This window comes from Chelonia mydas, chromosome 4 (genome assembly GCF_015237465.2).
Source record: "Chelonia mydas isolate rCheMyd1 chromosome 4, rCheMyd1.pri.v2, whole genome shotgun sequence".
Classification (NCBI taxonomy): Eukaryota; Metazoa; Chordata; order Testudines; family Cheloniidae; genus Chelonia; species Chelonia mydas.
Window position 1 is genome coordinate 85675964 of NC_057852.1, and position 27239 is coordinate 85703202.

Here is a 27239-nt window from a genome sequence, read left to right on the forward strand (position 1 = left end):
AGGAGATCTTCAGTGATCTGAAACTCAGTCATACAAAGGGAGTAAATTAGGTCAAATTATTAAGGATGAATACCCCACCACCACCACCAAAAACACAAACCCCAAGTATGTAAGGACAAAATTAGAACGGCACACCATGAGATTAAACTAGCTAGGGACATAAAGGGTAATATAGTAGAAGCAAGAGGAAGACCAAGGACAGGGTAGGCCTGTTAATCAGGAGGGAAAGAAAGCAACAAAACACAGAAATGTTAAATGCCTTTTGTGTTTCAGTTTTTACCACAATGGTTAGCAGTGATCTGACAACTAACATAGTGAATGTTGGTGTAAATGGGGTAAGATCTGAGGTTAAAATAGGGAAAGAACAAGTTAGGAATTACTTAGACAAGTTGGTTGTCTTCAAATTGGCAGGGCCTGACTAAATACATCCTAGAATATTTAAGAAATTAAATGACAAATGCAAAGTACTACACTTAAAAAGCAATAGTCAGTTTAACAATACAAAATTAGAAATGACTGCCTTGGAAGGAGAACTTCAGAAAAGGATCTGGGCATTACAGTAGATCACAAACTAAATGAGTCAATGTAATACTGTTGAAAAATAAGCAAACTTTATTCTGGGGTGGATTAGCATGAGTGTTGTAAGCAAGACACGAGAAGTAACTCTTCCACTCTACTCAGGACTGATAATACCTCAGCTGGAGTATTGTGTCCAGTTCTGGGCTCCACACTTTGGGAAAGATGTGGACAAATTGGAGAAAGTCCAGAGGAGAACAATAAAAATGATTAGAGGGCTAAACTTCTAGGAAATAATTGGAGGTCTAGACCTCTAATTTATGAGGAAATATTGGGGGGAAATGTGTTTTTTTTTTTAGTCTGGAGAAGAGAAGACGGGTGGGGGAGGGAAAGACACATGATAATAGTCTTCAAGTATGCAAAAGGTTGTTATAAATAGGAGGATGATACATTTTTCCTTAACCATTGAGGACAGGACAAGATGTAATGGGCTTAAATTGAAGCAAGGTTTGACATTAGGAAAAACTTCCTAACTGTAAAGGTACTTAAGCAATGGAACAAATTAGTTAGGGAGGTTATGGAATCTCTGTCATTGGAGGTTTTTAAGAACAAGTTAGACAAATACCTGGCAGGGATGGTCTAGATGAGTGTTTCTCAACCTGCAGGCCGCTTGAGGCCCAATCAGCACACAGCTGCAGCCCATGTGACATCCTCAGGGTTATACAGGTGTGTGTGTGTGTGTGTGTGTGTGTATATCTATATCTATATATAATGTGGATGCGGCCCACATAACACATAGAGAGCTGCATATGTGGCCCACAACGGTAAATAGGTTGAGAACCACTGGTCTAGATAATACTTAGTTCTGCCTCAATGTAGGGGACTGGACTAAATGACTTATCAAGGTCCCTTCCAGTTCTACATTTCTATGATTCTATGACTGAAAAAGTAATAACTCACTCACTCATTAATTAATTAACTCACTCACTCACTCATTAAAGATGGGTAATATGGATATGTTTTTGAATTGTGTTCTTAAAATGTTTTCAGTGAGCAATGCATAAATGCAGTCTCCCCGAGACAAAGAAACATTTTTTTTGGCTTTGCTTGACCAGCCTGGTCATCAGGGAGAGACAAAGTATATTTACATAAAAAGTAAACAAAGCAGGCAACCTAGTGAGTAGGGAAGAGATCCTCTTGAGGGGGGTCTGAACCTCAAATGATAAGCAATTGAATCGACTGATTGTATTCAATATTACTGTATTATAAAATTATATCAAGTAATGTCTTATGAAAGCCAGTGACATCCTGGTAATTAATATCATTGTGTGTGTATATATGTATGTATTAATTCTATATGAGGAATTATGGATACTTGTGGATATTATGCTTTAAAATCTGTGATCAAACGGGAGATACAGGTTTTCTCCCAGATAGGAGGAAGACAGCTATCTATGTCTCCAATATAAAATAAGCAATATAGAATCAAAACCATGGAAGCTCCATTTACATACAAATCTACAGTGGGATGGGAAGTCCACCTGAAGGGAAGAACAGTATGAAGTCATCCAGTCTCTTGAAGCCGGGTCAATGAACTTTGAGAGACACTTTTCAAAGGTTTAATGGACTATAAAGAAAGATGGAAGATAGCTTAAGAGTTCTCTGCCCCTAGGAAGACAAGAGAAACCAGCACCTTGTACTTCTGCGGAAGGTCTTGACTGATGGATGTAAGCCATGGCTGCAAAGATGAAGGGATTGGTAAGACATGCATCTTGAACCTAGACTGTAAGTTAAGTCTTAGCTACTAGAAATGGTATTTTACTTTTACTTGCCTTTATTCATTTTTGTCTTTATCCCATATACTTGAACTCAGTTAAAACCTCTTTTTGTTAATAAACTTGTTTTACTTTTGATCTAAACCAACCCAATGCTGTGCTTGAATTGAAACAATTGTTAACTCTAGTTAAAGAAATAAGTTGTGCTTTTGTCCTTTAAAGAAGCAAGAAATCTTATTACTTCTGAGTGTTCCAGATGGTTTGGGGGAAATTCAAGCCTGGCAGTGTGTTGGGGTCACCTTGCAAATAGCATCCAAGGGTGGTGGAGACCAGGGTAGTGTGTTGTGTTGTAGGCAGGCTGCTGGGGTCACAGTGCTGAACCAGGGCTGCACAGCATGCAAATGCTCAGGGAAGTGCATGCTTGTCTGGGCTGTGAGTCATAGCAGCAGAGCATTTAAGACACCCAGGGTAGAGGACAGGTGGGGACACAACCTCTCACTGGTCTGGGTTGAACCCCAAAACATCACAATGAGATAATCTCCATCACAGAATAATGAAAGAACTGGCACATGAAATTGCAGGTCCAGTAGCAAGGATTTTTAATCTATCAAATCAGCAGTGGACTAGGGAATAGCAAATGTAATACCGATAATAAGAGGGGGTAAAAATGATACAGACAACTACAGACCCATTAGTCCAAACACAATAACATGCAGAGAATTAGAACAAATTTTAAAGGAAAAAATAGAAACATGGAAGTAAATGGAAACTGGGATAAAATGCAACATAGATTTACCAAAGGAGGATTGTGCCAGACTAACATGATATCTTTCTTAGATAAAATAGCTGGTTTCTTAGATTAAACCTACTGCATTTCTCTTGTCTATCTGGGCTTCAGTAAAGCATTTGACATGGTATCACATGGGAAATTACTAGATGATCTGGAAAAGACAGCTAGGGAATCAGTACAAGAATTGTTAAGTGGCTAAGGAACTGGCTAAAGGGGAGACAAACAACAGATTGTGCTGAAAGGAGATCTATCAGGCTGGAGGGAGATTACTAGTGGAGTTCCTCAAGGCTCAGTCTTGGGCCTGATTGGTTTTAATATTTTCATTCAGTATGGTCATGACACTGGTACAAAAAGTAGTAGTGTGCTAATTAAATTTGCTAATGAGACAAAGTTGGGAGTCCTTGTCAATACACAGGAGGTTTGGAACGTTATACAGGAAGAATTGGATGACACTGAGGATTAGAGTACTAGAAATGAGATGAAATGTAATAAGAAACTGCATGGTCATGCACTGTTAGAAATTCTTATTAGTCTCTCATATGCTGAGGGTGTATCAGCTGGAAGTGACAGAGGAAGAGGAGAAAGTTGTAGTGGTTGATTGCAAGATGACTGCGTCAGGTGTATCAGGTGAGGTATTTCCAGTAGAGAGAGGGGTAGTATTACTACCATGGTACAGAGCGCTGCTAAGACCTCATTTGGAATACTGTGTATATCTCTGGTCATCGATGTTCAAGAAAGGAATTCAAGCTGGAACAGGTACAGAGAAGGGCTTACTAGGGTGAGGAGTGGAATTAAGAGCTTATTTTATGAGAGACTAAAAATTTGGATTGTTTAGTCTTTTAAAAAAAAAATACTGAGAGGGGATACGATTGGTCTCTATAAAATACATCAGGGGAGTAAAACCCAGGGAAGGAGAAAAGCTATTTAAGCTAAATGACAATATTGGCAAAAGAACAAATGGGTAAAAACTGGCCAATGAATAAATTCAGGCTGGAAATCGGAAGGAGGCTTCCAGCCATCAGAAGAGTGAAGTTGTAGAATCAACTCTGAGTAGGAGTAGAGAGGGCAAACAACTTTAACTAATTTTTAGGTGAAGTTTGATAAATTTATTAATGGGGTTATATGATGAGGTTTCAGGTAATAGCAGGGGACTAGATTTTATGGCCCAGGAGGTCCATTCCACTCCTATGTTCCTATACCTCACCTTACACTTGCAGGAGAATTAGGCAAGACCTAACCTCCCTGACTTTTGTGCTCAGTGAGGACCTCTAAACCCTTCCAGAGTACTATTATTCTGGGACACGCTCTAGGATAAAGCAGTGCTTGCTGTAGCACCATGGATTCAGAGTACACAACTTTGAACGCCAGTCCACTACAGCTTTACTTAAATAAAATCAACGAGCTAAAAACTGGCTTATTTTCTCACTCAGACAGTGACAATAAATATCTGAGTTGCTATATAGTACTTAAAAGGTAGAGTGAAATGAGGAAGAATGTGATCTTGTGGAACCGAGTTGTATACAAAATACACTGGGTTATGCACATTGAAATCCTGTGGTCCATTGATACTAAAGCACTACGAGCATGGCCACCAGTTCTTTATACTGTGATAATTGAATGTCAAAAAGCTGGTAAAAATTACAGGAAACATCAGAAAGCAACATTCCTCAGACCAGAAGCAGAGAGTCATTGTCTGACCCTTGTTTAACTTACAATCAATACTTGAGATTTTAAATGATGGAAAATTGATGGTGAAATCATTCTTTCCAACAATTTATGGAATAATGTCAGTATGGATTTATTTACAAAAGTATTTGAATCTAGAAAGACTTTATTTAGCAGAGATTCTTCAAATGCTTGCTATTGGAAAGCCTGAGTCTTTGGGCAATAGATAAATGATGGCATGACAAGAGAAACCAGGGAAGCAGGTACCAGACATTTGAGAACAGCTAGCAGGGCATCAGACAAAGGGACTATGAAACAAAAGTAAATGTGGAGTTCAAAAATAAAAACAAAACCTAAAATACCCTGAGGTCTGCTCACCACAAAAATCTCATTTTATGCTTTTGACACAGACTAGAGCAAGACACAGATGATAGTCCATCAGCAATTTATAAATGGGACGTAATGTTTTATGTTATAAGCTGGTTCTTTGGACTATGTACATACAAGAATATTTTCCAAGAAATATTTCCCTGAGAACAAATCAGGTCATTATGAGAAATCTCTGACAGTGGGCTCTTTTCATATATTAGTTACTGTTGCACTAATTATTGTATGGACTTGTTTCTTGTGGAGGAACAGTCATAGGTGTTGTGGGTAGGAGGATGGAATTTATCCCTTCAAAGGCAAGGGATGGTGGCTTCAATACAGCCCTTGCACACCTGCTATTTCAGTCTAGAGCTGGTCAATTTTTTATTTAATGGATTAGATGAATAGCCACTGCCCATTTGCAGACCTATGCAGAGGGTTTGGACCATTGAATCTGCACATTTGGGGATCCAGTGTTTCCTTTCCAGTCTGGGTGTCTTTCTTGGCCTTTTCAAAACTGACATGCAGGGAGTGCACAGACCTCAAATGTGGTTTCCCCAGCTGTGAAGGGCTCGTCTGATGCCTTGCTCCGGTCCCTCTGTGCTTGGACATGAACATCACCCTCAAATTTTTCAGAATTGAGACAATCCCTCAGGGTAGGGAGATGGATTCAGAAGGGGGAATATCCAGGATTAGGTATTGAGGAGGAAAATTGGGAAAAGGAGCCAGAGCTACTTGAGTTACAATATTGGATTAGTTTTAAAATATAGACAATGTAAGAGAACTAACAGGTAACACAAGAGTAACGATTAAATTATGTTTTTTTGCTTTAGGCTAAGGACAAGGTGAAAGGAAACACTTTTGCCCTCCCCTTGTGATAATAGCTCATATTAGCATACAGGCTTTTTCTAATATTTCAAATTTTATATTTCAAATGGGTTTCCTCTTGATGAACTTCAGTGTAACTTTTCCTCTATCGAGGCTTAGATTTCAGAAGATAATTATCTGACCTATTGCCCTGTTGCAACAGAGGAATGTTGCTGTAATTGCCTTGTTTGCAAGAATAAAATCATTGGTCTTTAGACTGGCAGAGGAGAAGGTAGAGATAATTAAATGTATCGTAAGTTTGAATTTTTATTTTGCTGATGGATAAATGTTTGAGCTACTGGCTTTGTTGTGCTAGGGTTTTCCCATTAGCTATTTTTATAGGTGGTTTTATATTGATTTTCCCATTAACTGGTGACATAATGTCTTTTAAAACACTTAGACTTTAAGAAGGGACCATCATGATCATGTAGTCTGACCTCCTGCAAATTGCAGGTGACAGAACCTCACCCGCCCACTCCTGTAAGAGACCCATAGGACCAATAAGACTGCGCTGGTGCTTCAGGAGTGGGCCTTATGTGTCTGGATTTTTTATTTTGGGGGCTGGGGTTAGGCACATGGAAAATACTGAATATATTAAAATTGATGATTTAAATAACACTTTTTCAGCTCACTAATGATCTAGTTTTCTAAACTGATACTCGCTAACGATGACCTAATTGATTGACTGAGTTATGTGGCTCCAAGATAGTCCTCATGCCTGATTTGTCCAAAGTCCTTGGAGGAAGGTGCAAGGTGGAACAGGTGAAATTCATAAACCATAAGAATCAAGGGTAAAGCTGAAAAGCTTCTCTTTTTGGATCAACAATCCACCTGAGGGAAGACAGACATTCCAGGGTCTCCAAGACCATTCACCTTAGGGAAAGGAAGTCACAGCATCAAAGAACAGGCCTTTCCTGCCTTTGACCCATCTTCTTGTGCCTGAACAATGACTACTACTACGAAATGGTGTGCCAGCAGAACATCACCATCTGGCTCATTGATTGCAGTGCCAACGCCTACAGTACAACAGTTCAGAAGACTGCAAGAGCTGAAAAGTTTGCAATTCCCCTTGTACTGTCAGTGACCAGGCCATGGGAGGCTTATGCCCAGTGGTTAGTGGAAATCAGGTCTAAAGCAGGAATTGGGAGTCGGGAATTACAGTCCATGGTCAGAACAGCAGTCAGAGGCCAGATGCCAGAGCCAAGGATCAGAGTTGAAGTCAGAAGTGAAGAATTGGAGCGAGCCTCAGGTCCTGGAGTAAGGCAGGGGCAAGATTCGGTCCAAAGCAGGAACAGGGTAAGAGCAAGCAAGCGCAGCAGCTATCACAGCCAAAGGCAAATTATTTGAATAGTCACTGAATTGGTGCTGCAGCTGCTGGGCTTAAGAACTGATCTGTTGATTCTTCCAACCAATCAGGCAGTGGTGCCAATCAGGGAGCATACTTTAGGCCAGCTGCATTTGTTAGGCTGCCCAGAGACTGGCTCTGCTGCAAGTCCTGATTCCATCACCCATCCATGAAACACTCTGGAACACTCCTGCATCAACTTCCCAGTCACAGGGATCAGCTTCAGCAATGGAACCCTATAAATGACTGTATAGAAACCCCCCCACCCCACAGATCTCCCCACTTACTCCACAGGTCCAGCAGCCACCCCAGATGCAGTAAGAAATCTGTTACCTACATCCAGGTACTCAGATACCACAGAATTTGCTCTGAAGAGAAAGTCCCGGAGAGACACCTAAATATACTTAAAACCACTCTCACTTAACAAGGACACTCCACCATAGAAGTAGATCACATCATGGAATGGGCCACCCAAATATCCAGGAGAACCTGCTTCAATACAGGGAGAAAAAACCCTATTGATCACACACCCTTAGCTGTCCCCTACCACCCCCCACTCAAACCCATATGGGACATCATCAAACAGTTACAACCCATACTTGATGGGGGCCACATCCTGAAAGAATCTTTCCTCCTCTTTTGGCCTTCAGACAACCACTGAAATCTGAATCATAGAAATATACAGCTAATCATTTATACATGGAAGATGCAGTTGATACATCAAAATAAAATGCAATAAACGATTATAGTAACTGGAAATGTAGCTATACAGTTGACTATTATTGGAGGGTTAGTTCAATATCAAAACCAACATTATAGATAGCTGTACTCACCTTATCAGTCAGAAATCTCATTGAATTTACAATGATAATAGGATAGTGCCTGTATTGCTAAGAGTGGCTATCTTATTTGTCAGAGACCAATGTTATATGTGGCTTAGCTGTCAAACTGTAATTTATGTAATGTTAACCTGAGGTGTAATTAACACATTTTATTGATTCTAAGGACAGCGATTTACACTGTTACAAGGATTGATCTAGGCAAAGCTACTTTTGATTATTTCTGAATGATCATTACTTCCTTAGGGAAAGATTCTGTAACACAAACATGTTGTATAATCAAATCTAAGTGATCGAAACCTCTCTCTCTCTCTCTCTCTGGTTATATTCTTTCTTGCTTTCATGAAGAAAAAATATTTAAAAAAAAGTTTAAAACAATCATTTTGGGTTTCTGTAATCACATTTGTTAGGAGGAGGCTATGCTCTGCAAAACCCACAACTCCTGCTTCCTGGAAGAACTACCATCGCGTATTTAAGACTCAATCCCACAAGCATTCTAAACATCAGTGGGAGCTGGATTGGGCCCTGTGTCAGTGAAGGTTTTGTCCTGCAATGTGGTGTTCAAGGCTGGATCTCTGCACCCATTTGGACTCTGTCAGAAATCAAAAAGGCTCTGCATGGACACAGGGTGTGCCCCCCACCCCATCCCCCATGCATCATATTGGAAGATCAGGGCCTAAAGAAAATGCTCGCACTCAGATTATTTTAAGCAACAAAATCTATTCGAAGTCATTTCATTTCACAGCTCCTACAATTAAACTTTTAACCCCCATATTGTGTCTGAACTTTTACAAGCAAGTAAACAAACACAGAAAATAAATAATACCAGATAAAATAAAACAAATCTTCCTACCTTTATAGTAAAAAGGCTTTCCAGTTATACATTATTTTTAAGATCCTGTTAAACAGTTTGGGCTTATCTGTGCTCTCTAATTATGGCTAAAACAAATAATTACTTTTAAAAGGACCTTCAAGGTCAAGAGTTTAAAATATCTGTATACCCAGAAGTACTCTTTATCCCACATAAATCCTTTGCATTTTTATGAGCATTGTAATATGCATTAAAAGGAGACTAAAGCCTTTCATAATTTGAAGAATCTACATTTTGATGATACAAAATAATGGCCCAAATTCTGCTCTAAACTACACTAGTATAATCCCAGTGACATAAATGTATTTTCGCTGGGTAGTGAAGAAGAGGATTTGGCACATAATCTTTAATTAAAGTTGACTGATCCTTCACCCTTAATTCCAATTAATTTCAGTTTAGCTAAAATCTTTCTTTAATTGGTAGACTGCATTCTGTTCCAGCTCAATGATGGATTATGATTTTGGTTTTTTGGGCTGACACCATATGTGTTACTCCTCCCCCCCTTCCTGGCATCCTATTTCCGCCAAGGACAAGAAGTAAAAATCTGTCTTCATCAATGCTACATATTATACCAGGTCTGAAGTGGGTAAACAGGCAAATCTTTAAGAACACATTGAACATAGTGTCCTGGGAATCGGGGAATCATGCAGTGGCTCATAAGAACAGCCATACTGGGTCAGACCAAAGGTCCATTTAGCCCAGTATCCTGTCTTCTGACAGTGGCCAGTGCCAGATGCCCCAGAGGGAATGAGCAGAACAGGTAACCATCAAGTGATCCATCCCCTGTCGCCTAGTCCCAGCTTTTGGCAAACAGAGGCTAGGGATACCATCCCTGTGAATCCTGGCTAATAGCCATTGATGGACCTATGCTCCATGCATTTATGGTTCTTTTTTGAACCCTGTTATAGTCTTGGCCTTCACAACATCCTCTGCCAAGGAGTTCCACAGGTTAACTGTGTATTGTGTGGGAAAAAATACTTCCTTTTGTTTGTTTTAAATCTGTTGACTATTAATTTCATTTGGTGGCCCCTAGTTCTTGTGTTATGAGAAGGAGTAAATAACACTTCCTTATTTACTTTTTCCACACCAATCATGATTTTATAGACCTCTATCATATCTCCCCTTAGTTGTCTCTTTTCCAAGCTGAAAAGTGCCAGTCTTATTAATCTGTCCTCGTACGGCAGCCGCTCCATACCCTAATAATTTTTGTTGCCCTTTTCTGAACCTTTTCCAATTCCATATATCTTTTTTGAGATGGGGAAACCACATCTGCACACGGTATTCAAGATATGGGGGTATCATGGATTTATATAGAGGCAATATATTTTCTGTCTTCTTATCTATCCCTTAATGATGCCCAACATTCTGTTCGCTTTTTTGACGGCTGCTGCACATTGAGTGGATGTTTTCAGAGAACTATCCACAATGACTCCAAGATCTTTCTTGAGTGGTAACAGCTAATTTAGACCCCATCATTTTATATGTATAGTTGGGATTATATTTTCTAATGTGCAATTACTTTGCATCTGTCAACATTGAATTTCATCTGCCATTTTGTTGCCCGGTCACCCAGTTTTGAGATCCACAGTCAAATGAATGATGGAGTCAACCAAAATGAAAAGGAAGCATCCTTTTTCAGTTTCCTTTCTCTTGATACTTACTCTCGTTCACTGGTGTCTTGTGTGTTGGCCCATATGGCTTGTGTGTTAATATATCACTGCATTAGCTGTCTAGTGCTGTGAGAGGTGTTATTGCATTCCATCATGCTGCAAAATTTGTTGGACCTAGCATTGTAATTTCTGCCAAATTTGCTGGAGTTTCTTGTAATTTATGGACAACTTCTATTTCTTGACTAAATTTCAAAGTAGCAGCCGTGTTAGTCTATATTCACAAAAAGAAAAGGAGGACTTGTGGCACCTTAGAGACTAACCAATTTATTTGAGCATAAGCTTTCGTGAGCTACAGCTCACTTCATCGGATGCATAAAGTGGAAAATACAGTGGGGAGATTTATATACACACAGACCATGAAAAAATGGGTGTTTATCATACACATTGTAAGGAGAGTGATCACTTAAGATGAGCTGTTACCAGCAGGAGAGTGGGGTGAGGGGAGAGAAAACCTTTTGAAGTGATAATCAAGGTGGGCCATTTCCAGCACATTTCCAGGAGTTAACAAGAACATCTGAGGAACAGTGTGGGGGTGATGGGGGAGGAATAAACAAGGGGAAATAGTTTTACTTTGTATAATGACTCGACCACTCCCCATTCTCTATCCTAAGTTAATTGTATCCAATTTGCAAATTAATTCCAATTCAGCAGTCTCTCGTTGGAGTCTGTTTTTGAAGTTTTTTTGTTGAAGAATCGTCACTTTTAGGTCAGAAATCGAGTGACCAGAGAGATTGAAGTGTTTTCCGACTGGTTTATGAATGTTATAATTCTTGACATCTGATTTGTGTCCATTTATTCTTTTACGTAGAGACTGTCCAGTTTGACCAATGTACATGGCAGAGGGGCATTGCTGGCACATAAGGGCATATATCACATTGGTAGATGTGTAGGTGAACGAGCCTCTGATAGTGTGGCTGATGTGATTAGGCCCTGTGATGGTGTCCCCTGAATAGATATGTGGGCACAGTTGGCAACAGGCTTTGTTGCAAGGATAGGTTCCTGGGTTAGTGGTTCTGTTGTGTGGTTGCTGGTGAGTATTTGCTTCAGGTTGGGAGGCTGTCTGTAGGCAAGGACTGGCCTGTCTCCCAAGATTTGTGAGAGTGATGGCTCGTCCTTTAGGATAGGTTGTAGATCCTTGGTAATGCGTTGGAGAGGTTTTAGTTGGGGGCTGAAGGTGACGGCTAGTGGCGTTCTGTTATTTTCTTTGTTGGGCCTGTCCTGTAGTAGGTGACTTCTGGGTACTCTTCTGGCTCTGTCAATTTGTTTCTTCACTTCAGCAGGTGGGTATTGTAGTTGTAAGAATGCTTGATAGAGATCTTGTAGGTGTTTGTCTCTGTCTGAGGGGTTGGAGCAAATGCGGTTGTATCGCAGAGCTTGGCTATAGACAATGGATCATGTGGTGTGGTCTGGGTGAAAGCTGGAGGCATGTAGGTAGGAATAGCGGTCAGTAGGTTTCCGGTATAGGGTGGTGTTTATGTGACCATCGCTTATTAGCCCTGTCGTGTCCAGGAAGTGGATCTCCTGTGTGGACTGGTCCAGGCTGAGGTTGATGGTGGGATGGAAATTGTTGAAATCATGGTGGAATTCCTCAAGGGCTTCTTTTCCATGGGTCCAGATGATGAAGATGTCATCAATATAGCGCAAGTAGAGTAGGGGCATTAGGGGACAAGAGCTGAGGAAGCATTGTTCTAAGTCAGCCATAAAAATGTTGGCATACTGTGGGGCCATGCGGGTACCCATAGCAGTGCCGCTGATTTGGAGGAATACATTGTCCCCAAATGTGAAATAGTTATGGGTGAGGACAAAATCACAAAGTTCAGCCACCAGGTTTGCCGTGACATTATCGGGGATAGTGTTTCTGACGGCTTGTAGTCCATCTTTGTGTGGAATGTTGGTGTAGAGGGCTTCTACATCCATAGTGGCCAGGATGGTGTTATCAGGAAGATCACCGATGGATTGTAGTTTCCTCAGGAAGTCAGTGGTGTCTCGAAGGTAGCTGGGAATGCTGGTAGCGTAGGGCCTGAGGAGGGAGTCTACATAGCCAGACAATCCTGCTGTTAGGGTGCCAATGCCTGAGATGATGGGGTGCCCAGGATTTCCAGGTTTATGGATCTTGGGTAGCAGATAGAATACCCCAGGTCGGGGTTCCAGGGGTGTGTCTGTGCGGATTTGTTCTTTTGCTTTTTCAGGGAGTTTCTTGAGCAAATGCTGTAGCTGCTTTTGGTAACCCTCAGTGGGATCAGAGGGTAATGGCTTGTAGAAAGTGGTGGTGGAGAGCTGCCGAGCAGCCTCTTGTTCGTATTCCGACCTATTCATGATGACAACAGCACCTCCTTTGTCAGCCTTTTTGATTATGATGTCAGAGTTGTTTCTGAGGCTGTGGATGGCATTGTGTTCTGCACGGCTGAGGTTATGGGGCAAGTGATGCTGCTTTTCCACAATTTCAGCCCGTGCACGTTGGTGGAAGCACTCTATGTACAAGTCCAGTCTGCTGTTTCGACCTTCAAGAGGAGTCCACCTAGAATCCTTCTTTTTGTAGTGTTGGTAGGAAGGTCTCTGTGGATTAGTATGTTGTTCAGAGGTGTGTTGGAAATATTCCTTGAGTCGGAGACGTCGAAAATAGGATTCTAGGTCACCACAGAACCGTATCATGTTCATGGGGGTGGAGGGGCAGAAGGAGAGGCCCCGAGATAGGACAGATTCTTCTGCTGGGCTAAGAGTATAGTATAGTCTGACGATTCTTCAACAAAAAAACTTCAAAAACAGACTCCAACGAGAGACTGCTGAATTGGAATTAATTTGCAAATTGGATACAATTAACTTAAGCTTGAATAGAGACGGGGGGTGGTTGAGTCATTATACAAAGTAAAACTATTTCCCCTTGTTTATTCCTCCCCCATCACCCCCACACTGTTCCTCAGATGTTCTTGTTAACTCCTGGAAATGTGCTGGAAATGGCCCACCTTGATTATCACTTCAAAAGGTTTTCTCTCCCCTCACCCCACTCTCCTGCTGGTAACAGCTCATCTTAAGTGATCGCTCTCCTTACAATGTGTATGATAAACACCCATTTTTTCATGGTCCGTGTGTATATAAATCTCCTCACTGTATTTTCCACTTTATGCATCCGATGAAGTGAGCTGTAGCTCACGAAAGCTTATGCTCAAATAAATTGGTTAGTCTCTAAGGTGCCACAAGTACTCCTTTTCTTTCCTTGACTCAAGAAATTCCTCAGGGTGTCTAGGGATTTCTTGTTTGGTCATTCTGTTTCCTCTGTTAGTCTGAAGCAGCTTATTGTACTCGATGAAAGAAGAGACATAGGGGTAGAAACTCCTGCTATTCTGTCATGGATGTCCTGTGTGATTTTGGAAAAAAAAACAAAACAATTAACTTCTGTAAAACAGAGAAACTAACTTACCTACCTCAAATTGCGAGGACTAATTATGTTTATACAGCGTTTTGAAAACATAAAGCTGACTATATGCTATTGTGATCACTCATGTTTCACTCTCTTGACCTCTGTTTCCTTCACACTTCTGTCTTCTACTTTTTTTAGTATAGAGGCTGTGTCCCACGCTCAGTCTGGAAGTGATAGAATGGGATTTTCTAACTTGGTGTCTGCTTTATTGCCTACCAGGTACAAACTAAGTGATAAACCAAGGCTGGTCAACATTTTTCTATTGCAATTGTTTATCAAACAAAGAAAAAATGGTTCTAACAAAATCTTTTTTAAAGTGTCTGCTTTCAATGGAAAATTTCAATATTTAATTGGAAAACTAATGTCCACAAATCAAAATATTTTACTCTGACATAAAAAATGTTGGATGGAAAATATTTAACAAAATAAGATTCTTCCATAGAAAATTTTGACAAATGATTATTTCCCCACTTTTATCTATAGGTGCTGGAACTAGATATTCCGCTGGCTTGAAGTGGTTTCCGTTATATAGAGGGTTTACGATTTGATCCAATGGCTCTCAGCACTCCCACTATAAAAATTGTTCCAGCATCCCTGCTTTTGTCTAAACTTTTTGCTGGTTCACCTCCTCACCTTTGTTATCAGCTCTGACATAAAACCAAGCCATTTAAAGTGACAATTTTTCAGTTTCACATTAGATTTTAGCGCTAGATTTCTCCCCGTCACAACACTACATTTTTCACTTGTGCTGCCTTATGCACCCTTGGGTATCTAATATCAGTCAGTCCCAGACAAATACTTTCTTGAAGTCTACTTCTAATTGTATACGTTGCTTTTAAAACAGTTGCCAAGGTACTGCAATTCTGTCAGTTTCCCCTAATTCCAGATTAACTGGCCTCTGCACCTTTTATTTAATCTTGTTTATGCTTATGACTTAATAGCAATGAGCCTGATTCTCTTTCAGATAGAGTCTGATCCAGTGCCCATTGTTATAAATGGAAAGGCTTCCACTGATTTAACTGGGCTTTAGATCAGACTCCTACAGTGGTTTAACCTCATTGATATTACTTTGGATTTATGCCAGTTTAAATGAGAGGAGGATCAGGCTCAACGTTATGCCAGTCCACTCAACCTAACATTCATACTCTGCTCAAATATCTCTAGAAGCGGTTTTTCTATTATTGCTCAGAACTGAGCATCTACTAATATGAAACAACCTAAGTCTATCTTGTCATCTCTTTGTAATGGCATTGATATATTAATGTGCATATAATTTTCCCTTCTTGCAAAGTGGCACTCCCCGCCCCGTCTCTTTTAAGGAGCGAGCACTTATGCCTATTCTATTTTGAAATAAACATCCCACATTTCTGTAAACTTCTTCCCCGTGCTGCTGACAGGTCAGTTCAGGCTGGCAGGCATATTTCCTCCTCACACTGACTGCACAGATGCAAATACCAGTCACAGGCTGAATTCTGAATCTCATCCCATTGTTCCCTTTGCCCTAGCCCAGCTCTGCCACTGTCCTGTTTTGTCAGAGGCCAACTGGGTTATCCTCCATGACAGGAGATACTGCTGAGACCTTCCCTCTACCTTGAACTCCTCATGACTCTTGTACCACAGTGCTTGAACTGCTGCTGTTCTCTTGCAAGCTGATTTTCTTTGATTCTCTCCCCCGCCCCCGCTTAGTGTTTATACAACAAAAGTAAGAGCGCTAATTCCATAATATACAGTCAAGATTTTCATAGACAGTGATGTTTCCTTAGTGGAAGTTCCTTCGTTTGCTTTATTTATTATTAAATAACCCCAGAGAGCAGAAAATAGTTTCTAAGTCACTGTGGCTCCTATTCCTTTGGTTGTACTTTGTCAACTGCTAGTACATTTTCACAGCTAGAGTGGTAGGCTATTATATTGTAGTCATCTAACCTCAGGATTACCATATCTTTGTAATACCCAAGCCTCAGTGATTTATTTTTCTCTAAATGAGGTTTTATAATAGACAAAAAGTAACATATTGAATATTTTTACTTTGGGGTAGAAAATAATTTTCATGCTGTCAGCCCAGGCCAGCTTGACTCTTCTTAATCCTTTGTGTGCCTCAGGGTATACATAAAAGGAAGGAAGGCCAGTTTTAGCTATCATTCATACATTTAAAAAAAAAGCCAGATATCATTTTGTATCCTAGAATATCTCATTTAATCTTGATAAAAGTCTCTTTATTATGAACTTGGATAACCACGCAATACATTTGAAATATCCCTGTAGTTACATATTTTTCCTGTGCTGTGTGTAAACATTAAATAAGATTTATATATTAAATACATTTTATTGAGTTTATTGATTAAATTAAGTGATTATTTTTGAAGGAAACAACCCACCAACTCATACGAAGAGACCCAGGCTTTCAACATTTTTCCTTATCTTTCTACATTTTCACTGTCCTCATGGTCTGCTTCATGCTTTGCTTCCTCCCAAGACAGTGATTCACTAATCCACCTTTTCATCTGATTTTATTAAATGTTTTTCACCGTAAGTGAAGACATTTCATAACTCAAAAGTCAGGTTTTCTTCTTCATTTCTTTTAAATGGACTGGTTATGCAGAATGACCTGCTCAGGCGTGGAACCATCCTTTGGTAAAATATTCTAATAAAACAAGCTCATCTCTGTTAATTTTTGCCTTTTGAAAGATTATAAAACTAATGATGAAACTGATGAAATATTTCAGAATTCTCCAAGGACTGGATTTTCAAAACAGCTCGGTGTTGGTCTCTCTTTTAATTGAAGTTGATGCGAATTTAACCACTGACTTCAGAGAAAGCAGAGTTAGACCAATGCTGAGTACTTCGGAAAACGCTACCTTGAAACTATCACATGTGGATAAAAGGCTACCATTTTGGTTATATAGACTTTAAAACATTGGTTAGGCTTGTGATCATCTACAAGTTAGATTGCTGTGATTACTAATTTATGAAAATGCACCTACTCTGACATCTTCCCATTTCCTCTCTCTCATTTTATTGTTTAGTCACCTTTTGCATATTGTCTGAATCCTGAATTGTGAGTTGTCTGGGAAAGAAACTATCTTTGTATTATTTTTTTGTTCTGTGCCTAGTACAATGGGCTCCTGTTCTGTGATTGAAGTCCTTAGTTGCTACAGTAGTAAAAATAAATAATACTATGAAGTAATTCTAAAATTGTCGTCTTTGTTGCTCAAATTTAAACTAGCTATTGAGGTAATTTCTGGAGCAGCCTATGAGAAATTAAGCAAACAATTACTCTTTGATTATGGAAGACCAGACTATGGCTGAAGATTGACATGCTGCTTCCACAACTGCAGTCCACACACACTAACAGGCAGTTATATTTTTAACTGTAGGCAAATTTCTATCAAAATAATTTTGTGGAGGTACCAGAGCCAATTTTTCCTCTCAGCTACAGTGCTGCAATCCCACTGAAATAGGTGCTGTAGCTCATTAGAATCCTGCCATATTGCTGGGGAATTAACTAGCTGGTATTCCAGTGGGGCCTCATCCAGCCCAAAATATTCTATAGTAGCGGGAGTGGAGTAAGTGATCTTACAGCGTACATATAACCATGCCAATTAATATATAATACTTATTTTCATTTGTTTTTGGTTTCAGTATTAAGATTGCCGATAAGTAGACTTGTGGAAAATAGATTCCACACTAAAAGACATTTTGTTTATTGGAAGGAAATGAAAACAGGTAGCAGCAGCTGTGGTATAGCAGGGAGATGCCCATCTAACTGTAGTGACCGATGTATAGTGGGAAATCAACATTCATATGGTTGACAGAAAGGAAGTTCTAGAAGTAAAAACTGTGCTGTCCTGGCAATGCTGTCAGTCGGAGTGCTTTGGTATCTCTGACTGCTGTATTTCCCAGTGTTCATGGTACGGTATTGTTTTTGCATTCACTTCTCTTCAAAGAACTGAGCATATTAAACAGTCAGGAAGCTATGATTAAAAGAAAAACCTCAGAGGATTAAGAAAGAAATGTGCAGAAGCTAGAGTTGGTATGTTACTATTAATATTTGATCAATCTCAGAATTAATACAAAGTACCAGCAGGGAGTTGTTTTTTAAAAATACTAAGTTTGTGTTTAGCTGGAGGCTCCGTATGGGTAAGATGCTGGTATCTCTAAATATCACAAATGCTTAAGATGAGGAAATATGTCCTAACAGTGGGAGATAACCATTGGGTCCAAACAGAATCCTGGGAAGGGCTAAATGACTACTGAAAATACTGTTTCTGACCTAGATAATTCCCCTTGTGAATTCAAAAGGATATGGGAAGTCCAAGAGCACAGCAGTTTAAACAAGACGGCTATCATCATGTCCCACCATCATGTGCTTACCTGATCTCATCTCTTTTGTATATCTCTACTAACTCCCCATGACATGCCAAACAGCCAGAATTAAAAACAAACCCTAAAACCAGGGAGACCAATACAAATTGTAGACATAGCGCACACTCCTAGTAATAACTTCGCAGGACTCCTTATCTCTTGCTTTACTGATTTAGAGAATAAATTTTTTTTTCAAAATTGAAAAGTTCAAAAGGGATACATAATGAGGGGAACAAAAGCTCAATTAGTTCTGACAGGTGGAAATGACTGCCTAATATAAATACATGAAATCCAGTTTCAACTGGACTACAAAAATGGAACAGGACATTATTCTCTGAATTGATTTGATTTAAAATGCTGCCTGAAGCAATTATTCAATGAGCTGTTTTCTGCTGATGGTCTTTACCTCCCACCATCTCCCCTAGATAGAACAGCAAAGAATATTAATCCTTCCACTGAAGAATGCTATCATATTCTTCTTCTCTTTTGGACTACCAAGGACTAACATCTATCTAAATCTGTATAGTGTAAAAAAATACCAATGTTTTCAAAGTATAACTTAGGGTTAGCATTTATTATAAAATCTGTGGAGCTATTACTGAGGGAAAGTAACAAAGGATTATTATTACACTCATTGTTTCCCAGAGAGAGTAAGGGAAATTGCAAGAGCAGAATAAACTGATCACTCAGCAGGATAAGCCTTTCCTTGAAAACAAACATCAGCATTATCACTGCGTGTTGGAAAACCTTGCTTTACTGAATCTGGTATTTCGGAAAGTAATTTTACAAAACAAATATCATTTCTATTTATCAATTCTAGGGGCTTGCACCATCAAAATGCATAGGTACACTAGGTCTCTCCTTTGGCCCATACCAGGTTATACACAAACTACTGCAGAGTGTTGGAGATGAAAATAAAAGTGTTAGTCATTTGTGAAACAAAGGCTCATTAAAGGACTCATTTACAGAAATGGGCATCTCTAGTCTATTATGCACAAATTGCTTCCAGACATTCAAGAACTTGCTGAGAAAAGAAATCAAGTCATGTTGATTTTACGAAAGTTTGTCATTAGTTCTTTAGTACAATTAGGCAAACCAGAAAGGCTACCCTACTTAAGATGAATGACATGAAAAATATCCATTCTGTCTTCAGTTTCATACACTGATTTGTTTCTAACTGGAAATGGCAGGACAAAATGTCATGCCATCCATATGGGACCACTTGTCCTCATTTTTAGCCAATACTGGTCTCCTTACCTCCAAAAATGAGCCTTCCTTACCTTTGATATGTCTAGCTAGGTTTATAGTTGCCACCCTTTATATTATCAGCAAGAAGTACTTAAATGAATACAAAGTCCTTTTCATTTTTTAAAATCTTTGCCTTTTGAATTTGGTTCATTTCTCATACTATATTAATTCCTCCTTTAAGTCATGAAAATGACTTTGGACACTCAGGTCTTAACAACATACAACAAGTAAAACAATTATTAAGGACCTAGTCTGCTTAACAGAACTAAAAATAGGTATAACATATTTTAGAAAATGGTAAAAAGTCTAGTTGTGTATGCTTCTGAGTTCTAATAACGAGTATATAATCAGAAATGGTTTGATAGTATTTATGATACTAGTTGTCAGTTAACAATAACCACACAACTGTGTTACTTTTCTATCCTCTTTACAGGACAAAAGGAACAGGATCACAAAAGTTGGTTTGATTTTCTGAATGAACAGTATCTAGACCAAATACCTGATGACAGTTTCTTTAGTCAGGAGATTAGAGAGCAATAGCTTCAGTAAGGACTGACCTTGAAAAAGAAAACAGAAGAAGCCATTAAATATAAACAAAAAATAACTTCTGTTATATTTGTGAGATTTATTTCGTGTTAGTAATCCATGGCAGAGGAGATAAGTAACTAGGATCTCTCTCTCTCTCTCTCTCTTTCTCTCTCTCTCTCACACACACACTCACACACAAAATATTAATTTGCAGTTACAAGGTGTTGCTGGTACAGATGATGAAATTTATGGACTTAATCTGAATCTTTTATCTCTGGCTTTACTTTATTTGTTCATAACACTAAATAGCCAATCAAATAAATGTTGAAGGAGAAGGTTCATGGGAAGTGGGGGGGGGGGGAAAGGAGGGATGAGATCGGGAGCTATTAGAGGATCATAGGACTGAGGGGAACACACTGAAGCATCATATATTAGCCCATGTGGCCTGAATAAGTACATAGCAAATATATGTAATACTTGAAAAGCTTCAGAATCAGATATGTTAACAGAAATATCTCAAGTTTTAAACAACTGAATATATAAGTTAACCTTATAGCTCAAACCTGCTTTAGGTCAGAATTAAAAGTGAGTATGATAGTCTCATCATAGCCACCAATAGGTGTTTCATTGGCACCACAAAAATCATTATACAGTTGAACACCATTGACATGGTCTGCTATAGAATGGTCCAAGTCTAGAATAAATGGGAGTTCTGCATGTCAGGACTAAGTGTTGGTAGTAAAGCTGTCTCTTCATGAGTGAACCCCTTCTATAAATAGTAGGTTTATCAATAGACCTGATTGAAAATTTTACAAAATTTAAAAAAATCCCATTTTTCAACCAGTTCTATCATTACTCTGCCAACATGCCCTCAACATTTCCTGAAATAACTAATAGCAGAGTGAGGGTGGTTTAATCTTCATGTCATACTGACTCTTTGCCTTTACTTAGCTCTTCTACCTTGACCCCATTTTGTCCCACCTCAGCTCTGTCTCTGGTCTTTTACTCTGTTCCTGACCTTTCTCTCAGCATTCAAGTACACACATGTTCATGATCCCAGAGACCCTCCCTTGAACCTGTTTGACTTGCATACTACTATATTAATCCCTCCTTATATTTACCTCCTAGCCCCTTGAGCAAACCATCTATTACTGATTTCTTAAATTCCTGTCTTCTAGTTCTTTTTCCTCAGTCCACTTCAATCTAGCTTCTTCTTTCTCTGTTCTACTAAAAACAATGTCACTAAGAGCAATAGTTCTCATAATGCATTTGGCCACTTTTAACTTTACCCTTTTTCCCTCTAGGTCTCTGGAGCACAGCTTGAGCATTTGAGCTTCCATGGAAGAACACGATTGGACACCAAGATCTCATTTACAATTGCTTCCACATTATGAAGACTGGCAGATGTCATGTCCACTTTCATTTGAAACATTTATTACTGAAAAATAGTGAAAGAGTAAGTGTATCTTTCTTGTGAGATATTGAGTGATTAGCTTAACATAGAAAGATCACCATTATATCTACCAGAACCTATTTCTGGCATCCAATATGCTGAAGTCAACTTATTTACTCATTAGATCCTCAAACAGAAGCATCTTGTAATGGTTTCCCTCAATTACCTTGTTAAACACTTATAGATCTCGGCACAGTCTCTGCCCTGTTTCTTCCATGGACTTATCCATTTCTTGGATCATTCACTTTTAATCATGCTCTAGTCTTCCAGTCTGAAAGTCACTTTAGCCAATTGGTCTAAAGTGTAACTAGGATTTTCCATGGATTATGAACTATAAGCCTATCGTAGTATCCAATTTAAATCTTGTATTCCTCAGGAACCCACCCTAATTCATGAAATACATCTCTGTTTTTTCCAATAAGCCATGCACTTTAGGGTGTATTAGAGGCACTAGAACTCAGATATCTCTGATTGTCATTACTAGTTTAATCAATTTAAGATCCAGGCGTGCTCTGAGACCAAGCACTATTGGTGCGCCTTTGCTTACAGGATAAAACTTGTAGACCTTTTTAATTCTTTGTGCTTGCACTTTGCAGTGCAAATACTTTGCACATCCAAACTATCACCTCCAAACCCAAATAATTTTTAGTTGGTGTCTGTACAGGGTTATGAGAGCATTAACTGTTTGTATACTTTTGAGGTTATTGCATTGACTTGTATGACGTTATGTAATTTAAATTTAACCTGCTGCCATTACTCTCCAGTGATAACTTGTGTGAACACATAGTAGCTGCTGCTGCTATTCCTGATTTGCCCTTTTCCCTGTTTATGGCATATCTAGCTTTTTGCTGGATACTTACCTATATCCATTTACCCCAGACTCTCCTTTTCACGCCTACCATTTAGGTTTATAGCCTGCCTGCATGCTTCAGATTGTGTGATTGTGTTTGCCTGAAGCTCTGCAACTCTGTGTTCTCTGTCCTCTTTAGACAGTTTTTAGGGGAACTTGTGATGGTCTATGTGGTCAAGCAATGTCTACTGCTTTATTTGAGAAGCTTTCTTACTTGAGTTACCAGATTTTCATGGATTTTGGAAGAGTTTGTTCCCAATGCTATCTTCCCCGAATCATTTAAACCATATTGGCAAATTCAGTCTCCAGCCAGCAACTTGAATTTGGCCACAAACTGTTTTATGGGTCCTGTTAGACCTTCTGCTTTGTTGTAAAATATATAGCAGTAAACAGTGGGTTACCTTTTAGAATGACACATTCAAATATCTTATCATACACCCCAGCTCTGTCTCTTGAGCAGTCATTTCTACACCAGAATTATAAATATTTATATTATAAGTATTATAATCCAACCAGGAATTAGCAGGTACTAGCATTTTTCTTTTTATCTTTGGATTTCAGGGCATTCTTAAAAAATAGCTTGAAATTCTTCCTCTCCTCAGAAGGTTTATCCTTTTCCAGTTCGTAATAGGCTGCTGGATTCCGGCAAACTCCATAAACCTGGCCAATCATTTTTTCCCCATAGGCTACTTTGCAATGGCTTTGTTTGTTTGTCTGGGTTCAATCTACTGGCAATTTTGCCATGAAGAAATGACCAAGTCAGAGACTGAGGTAAGGAGCAGATATTTTACAGATGATTTGCTCAGATTCTAATAAGAACCACATTACAACCGAGAATAGCACTTTTAGAATATCTAACAATGGATACAATCAGTTAACCAGATCTTGAAAGGTTATCTTTGCTATCTGGTGATCCCCAATACCATTACATAAGGGAGTTTGCATTGGTGTCACTTATATCTCAGTATACACTTCTGTTACTTGCTTTTGTGGCTACTCTCCTCTCTCAGGGGTATAGTTTATACAAATATCTAGATGCACTATCCAAATTCAGAGCTGATGTGTAAGGAGGATTGAGTAAAATTGTGTGTGCGTAAGAGGTATGTGTCTCAGTCAGTCTAAGACTATGTAAGTTGGTGTAATATACATGTTGGGGATTGGAATATGTTGTAAATTACACCAGTTTTTCACGAGAATTACTTATGCTTAGACTTGTCTCTGGATTTGATCAAAAGACTGAGAGGGTAAATCTTTTGCCGTACTGATTCAGTCATCAGCTTATATGCCAAATCTACCATAATGTTGACAATTAATATAGTTACGTGTGAATATGTATTTTTCTGATCTTGATAACCATCTACAATATGAGGAATTATTTTAAAGTTTTGTCTATTAAGAGTTCAGCATTTCCTGAGGCTTATTCTGCACTCAGCATAACAATTTTTTGTTTGTCCTAAATAGTGCTTAAGAGATGGTTTATTATTGTGATTGTGATGTCACAAGAGGTTTGATATAATTTCAAGTGTAGAATAAGCAACAGAAACAGATGAAAAAAGCTGTTAGGAGACAAAGATTATAAAAAAGTCCTTTTAAATAAAGAATAAAGGAGGGAAAAATGAAAGTAAATAAAAGCAGAGATATTTCCAAATAGAATGCTTTTAAAGTTTACCATTAGGCATTAGCTTAACATACAGTATACTTGTAGATATTCTTAAATCCTGAATGTTGTGGAATTGCTTTGATCAGAGTGCAATATTGGACAGGAACTCCTTGCTTAAGAAATTAGTTAATGATTCTTTTGCTATGATTCCCTATCTCATTTTTAAGAGAGTTCTCTTTATCTGTCTCCTCCTTTGTCTTGAAAATTATTTTGTAATGAAATTACCAGCTGCATATTTAAATGAGCAAACTGCATTGTATCGAGCATCCAGCATTTCTTATTGTAAAGCATGACCATTAACATATCAAAAGTAATTGTGGTCTATGAAGCCCTGGTGATCACTAAAATTAAAACTAGTAGTACTTGAGTTCCCTTTGACATCTATAAATCAGGCCGTAAAATACTAAACTAAATTTACTTACATACTGTCACATAACCATACATTTTTCACATTAGACAGACGTAATACCATGCAGGCTACGCACCCATTGTGTGTCTTCACAAAATAAGTTATTCTTGATCTTATCAAAATTTGTATATTGAATAATGATGACAAACAGCTATTAGACAACAAGTAAGTTTATTATAATTATATCATTATCTTGTTGATTTTTTCCCCTTATTAGAAAACTGATTTCAGGCTAATGCAGTGTTTTATTGACATTAAAGACAAGAAGCCAAATTCTGCTCTCAGTTGCACCATTGTAAACCTGGAATATCACTATTGACTTAAATGGAGAAGTTATTCGCAGAGCAGAAGAGGCCCTGGATTTTAAAAAAGTATATGTAGTGCATACAAGTCACACATGGTGAAAATGAAATTATTTGATTATGTAGTCACTTGGTTTTGGATTCATAGATTCTAAGGTGAGGCGAGACCATTATGATCATCTAGTCTGATCTCTTGCCACAGAGCTGCAGAATTTTCCTAAGTGGTTTCTAGATTCCTGCAGCTCCCATTGGCCAGGAACGGTGAACCGTGGCCACTGGGAGCTGCGGGGGAGTCGTGCCTGCGGATTGTCAACATCAACAAAATGTCTCGCGGCCTGCAATCAGATTACCCTGATGGTTGCCCACCACTACTATAAAGCCTGTGTGAGCTAGAACATATTTTTTAGAAATACATCCAGGCTTGATTGAAAGACTTCAAGAGATGGAAAATCCACCACATTCCTTGGTAAGTTGTTCCAGTGGATAAATACCCCCACTGTAAAAAAAAAAAAAAAAAAAAAAAGATTCCTTTTCATAGAATCATAGAATATCAGGGTTGGAAGGGACCTCAGGAGGTCATCTAGTCCAACCCCCTGCTCAAAGCAGGACCAATTCCCAACTAAATCATCCCAGCCACCGCTTTTTCAAGCCTGACCTTCAAAACCTCTAAGGAAGGAGATTCCACCACCTCCCTAGGTAACGCATTCCAGTGTGCTTTACCACCCTCCTAGTGAAAAAGTTTTTCCTAATATCCAACTTAAACCTCCCCCACTGCAACTTGAGACCATTACTCCTTGTTCTGTCATCCGCTACCACTGAGAACAGTCTAGAGCCATCCTCTTTGGAACCCCCTTTCAGGTAGTTGAAAGCAGCTATCAAATCCCCCCTCATTCTTCTCTTCTGCAGACTAAACAATCCCAGTTCCCTCACCCTCTCCTCATAAGTCATGTGTTCCAGTCCCCTAATAATTTTTGTTGCCCTCCGCTGGACGCTTTCCAATTTTTCCACATCCTTCTTGTAGTGTGGGGCCCAAAACTGGACACAGTACTCCAGATGAGGCCTCACCAATGCTGAATAGAGGGGAATGATCATGTCCCTCGATCTGCTGACAGTGCTTCTACTTATACATCCCAAAGTGTCGTTAGCCTTCTTGGCAACAAGGGCACACTGTTGGCTCATATCCAGCTTCTCATCCACCGTAACCCCTAGGTCCTTTTCTGCAGAACTGCTGCCTAGCCATTCGGTCCCTAGTCTGTAGCGGTGCATGGAACCTCATCAGATCTCTTTTGGACACATCCTCTAATTTGTCTAGGTCTCTCTGTATCCTGTCCCTACCCTCCAGCGTATCTACCACTCCTCCCAGTTTAGTGTCCAAAACCGGCCCCAGGACCAGCCCTTAGGGCACTCCGCTTGATACCAGCTGCCAACTAGCCATGGAGCCGTTGATCACTACCCGTTGAGCCCAAAGATCTAGCCAGCTTTCTGTCCACCTTATAGTCCATTCATCCAGCCCATACTTCTTTAACTTGCCGGCAAGAGTACTGTAGGAGACCGTATACAAAGCTTTGCTAAAGTCAAGGAATAACACATCCACTGCTTTTCCCTCATCCACAGAGCCAGTTATCTCGTCATAGAAGGCAATTAGATTAGTCAGGCATGACTTGCCCTTCGTGAATCCATGCTGACTGTTCCTGATCACTTTCCTCTCCTCTAAGTGCTTCAGAATTGATTCCTTGAGGACCTGCCCCATTTTTTTTTTAATATGAATTTGTTAAGCTTCAGCTTCCAGCCATTGGATCTTGTTATACCTTTGTCTATGGCTTATCAGAAATCTTCTCCCCAGCTAGATATTTTTACACCAGGTTTAAGTCACCAGTGTTACATATGTTTCAGGCTGTCACAAGGTGCTCTACTCACCACTGGAGCACCTCCTCCTGGCCGCTCTGGGGATTAGCTTTTTCCAGGTCTGTCACCCCTTTCTGCTGCTTGCTATATGCCCTGCTCCTGCTCTCTCTCTCTAACTCTCTGACTCAGGGTGCTCTGTCTTCATGGCTTTGTCCTCTGGCCAGGTCAGTGTGTGTGTTCCCCTTGTGGGGTATCAAAGTCTTTTCCTCTTTCATGGCTCAAACCATGTCTCTTCCCCAGTGACAGCTAGGGGAACCCAGTCCCACACTCTACTCTGGGATCCAGCTCAGGAACCCTTTAATCAGCAGACAAAGTCTGTGCCATCTTAAAACTTGCCACCCTTTCCCTGAGCCTTTTCCTACACCCTCTGTCTAGTTTCCCTTCTTTCCGCCTCCACTGT

The 27239-nt window shown here is 39.4% G+C and overlaps 1 long non-coding RNA gene across 1 annotated transcript in view; it reads left to right on the top strand.

Annotated features, from left to right (window-relative positions):
- Positions 1–27239, top strand: part of LOC119565999 — a 176444-nt gene that overhangs the window by 106558 nt on the left and 42647 nt on the right. The window contains exons 2-3 of the long non-coding RNA XR_005225002.2: positions 2189–2274; positions 21565–21716. This is a non-coding gene — a long non-coding RNA (uncharacterized LOC119565999). The remainder of the gene's footprint in view (positions 1–2188; positions 2275–21564; positions 21717–27239) is intronic.